Genomic DNA, 3222 nt, shown 5'->3' on the forward strand with positions numbered 1-3222 from the left:
TTGAGGAGTATACACTTCTCTGGAAAGGTCTCTGAATTGCGATTCAAGCTTCTGAATGGAAGCTGAATGAGATAGTTGAACCTGAGACATTCCCTTTATCGTGCTCTCAGTTCTTTCCCGATTCATTAGCATTTCTGCATCATACTTTTCAGCTCCACAGAATCATTAGCAGCATTGCTAGCAGAGTTGCTAGCTGAATTATCTCTCCACCATTGGGAACTTGGTGCTTGCCCCCTTGGTGGAATGTAGGGGTTCGAGCTCTTGTTGCCATAATTGTTGCTATTGTAATTCCCTTGATTTGGATTTCCGTGCTCATTTCTGCTATAATTGTTCCCTTGAAATTGGTGTTGAGGCTTTTGCCATGGGTGATGGCCCGGACTTTGATAATTTTACCTTTGATAACCCCCTTGCGAGTTGTTGACATAATTAGCATCTTCATAATGTTGTTGCCTATCTTGGTACATCCCCTCAGGGACTTGATACATTCCCTGTGGATGAGGTGGTAACTCCTCAACAACATTTACCCCTTCTGCATCCTTTTCTGCCAACTTCTTTGAAATAAATCCACCGTGGTTTGCAATTGAGCAAAGGCATGATCTCTCTCATGGTTTTCTTTTGCAACGGCAGCTAGTGATGGACTACCATAAGAGAGACTCTCACTATCAGTTGAATGCCAAGCTTGATTGTGGGTGGTGAGTTTATCAAGCAAACGGGTGATAGCGATAAATGACTTGTCCATGAAGCATCCTCCCGCGGCAGTATTGACAACAATCTGATTCATTGTATCTAAGCCCTTGTAGAATTTCTCCGTGAGAATATCATCCAGAAACCCGTGAGTTGGAGATTGAGGTAGATAGTACTTGAACCGCTCCCATGCCGAATATAATTGTTCCCCCAGGAACTGTTTGAACTCAAAAATCTTATCTTGAAGTTCAGTCTTTTTGCTCGGTGGGAACCACTTCTTCAGAAATGTGTTGGCTAGCTCGCTCCAGGTATGAATAGAATTGCTGGGAAGTTTTTCATACCATTCCCTTGCTTGGCCAGCCAAGGAATATTTGAAGACCCGTAACCGAAATGCATCAGCAGAAACATCACCTTGGGATTGTTGAGCACACACGTGCAGGAAGTTCTTCAAATGTCGAAGTGGACAATCCTCCAAAGAATTTTAGAAATAGCCTTCAAGTTTCAGCAGCTGATAGATAGAACTATCAATTTTGAACGTAGCATTTCCAGTCCTAGGAGGGGCCATAGCAGAAGCATAATCAGCTTCATTGATGAATTCCACAAATATATTCTCATCTTCGTCCTCTTCTGGTGCAGGTGGGTTCACTTGGAGTCTACCTTGGTTTCCTTGATTTCGATTCTGTCTTCTCGCCATGTTCACCTGGTTCACCACAACAGCAAACAAGGTGTGATGGAATAGAAAAAGTTTTAAAGAAGAGTATGCACAATCAGTAGTTTCAAAACCGTATTCCCTGGCAACGGCGCCAAAATTTGATGCGCTAAAATTACACCTATTAATGGCGTAAAGCGGACGTTGTCAAATATAGTAACCCAAACAAGGTTAGGGTCGAATCCCACAGGGAATATGGAGATAAAAGGGTACTAATTGTATGCGATACTAGTCTTTAAAGGCTTTAATCCTATTCCGAATGGTTTGAAATATTTGTTGAGTAATGTAATTGAATACGTTGACTTGAATTTTACTTAATGCGAGAGAGAGACTAAGGTTGTGTTCCCCATTTTCGTTAGATATTATGATTCAGGTTTCAATGTGATATATTTCTAATGGTTGTTCTAAGAGTATGCACTTGATCTCTTAAGGACTTCCTAATGTTTCCCAACAGTTAGGTCGTATTTCCTCTTTATGATTTTTCCAAATGTAAAAGAGTTGAAATCAAAGAGCGACCAATAATGCCAATTAGACTTGTTCTTATCCCCAAGTTAGTCTATTAAACGAGGGTTAACGCCCCGATTCATTGTTATTCAATCTTACCAATACTGACTCTCTTTCCCAAGAAAAGTTAGTATAATGGCTTAGGCTAATGCTTGCAATCATTACCCAACGCTAACGCACAAAGATAAAATAAATACTAACAACCATTATGCATATATCAATAGTAAAAACCCATTCACATAATACCCAACCTTAGAATTAAAATTAGTTACTCATCATTTTGGTTAACAAATAAAGCTTAAAAGTTAACATAATATACTTACGATGCTAATACAATATGGAATGGAAGTGAAGTTGGTGCTTTAAATGCTCTAAACACTTCAAATATTCAAGACTTAAAGTTAATGCTCCAAAGAAAATCAGAATTATGAATTAAAACCCTAACTTTAAGTATTTATAGGGCCAAAAATCATGCCAAGTTTCTGGACAAAAACACCCTTACGCGGCATCGTTACGGACCGTAACACAGGTTACGGTCTGTCATTCGGTTTCGTACTTTGTCAGCTTGATTAGGTCAACCGTCACTGCTTCTTGCGACGGACCGTAACACAGGTTAGGGTCCGTATCTTCCAGCGGATCATGGCCTCAGTCTTAAGTGGCCAATGCATTATGCCATGACGTTACGCCCCGTAACCTGAGTTACGGACCGTCCTTCTGGGCGTAACCTGTGACACTACTTAGGCTTCTTACTAGAAATTTTCCTCAGCTTACGGTACACGTTACGGCCCGTAACATGAGTTACGGACCGTCCTTTATAGCGGCATGTAACTGGATCTTCCTCTCTGGTACAAATCACATTACGGTCCGTAACTCGAATTACGGACCGTCCTTTTGCTCCAAGTTGTCCGTTTTTCAGCATTTCTTATCATTTTCGTTCCTTAGTCAACCAACCCTACAAAACACCAAAATAACATAAGAAACGATGTAAAAACACTTAAAAACAAGCAACACTTCTAGTTACAAAGGCATAAAATGTGCCGAAATTCATGGCACATCAATCACATGACGGGCGATGCGATAAAACTATTTAACTTTACATTATTAATTTAATTAAACGTCTTTTTTATTTGGTGATTACTGATTTTGTATTTATATGTTGTGCAGCTATTTATATGGACGACGTATGCTGCTATATTTTGAGGTCGCGGCGTCCATTGACACACCTGGACATCGTTGAGAACCACACACTCGAGCGTGTCTTACGATAGTTTGGGCATACACAAAGTGTACCCCCTGACGTTCGTCATGAGCTCCGACACTACCAA

At 40.4% G+C, this 3222-nt stretch overlaps 1 non-coding gene across 1 annotated transcript; it reads left to right on the forward strand.

Moving 5' to 3' along the window:
• Nucleotides 1-827: 827 nt before the first annotated feature.
• Nucleotides 828-933, forward strand: LOC132629603 (small nucleolar RNA R71). Its single transcript, XR_009578369.1, has one exon. It is a non-coding gene; the product is annotated as a small nucleolar RNA R71 (small nucleolar RNA).
• Nucleotides 934-3222: the final 2289 nt, after the last annotated feature.

Source organism: Lycium barbarum, chromosome 2 (genome assembly GCF_019175385.1).
Source record: "Lycium barbarum isolate Lr01 chromosome 2, ASM1917538v2, whole genome shotgun sequence".
Taxonomy (NCBI): domain Eukaryota; kingdom Viridiplantae; phylum Streptophyta; class Magnoliopsida; order Solanales; family Solanaceae; genus Lycium; species Lycium barbarum.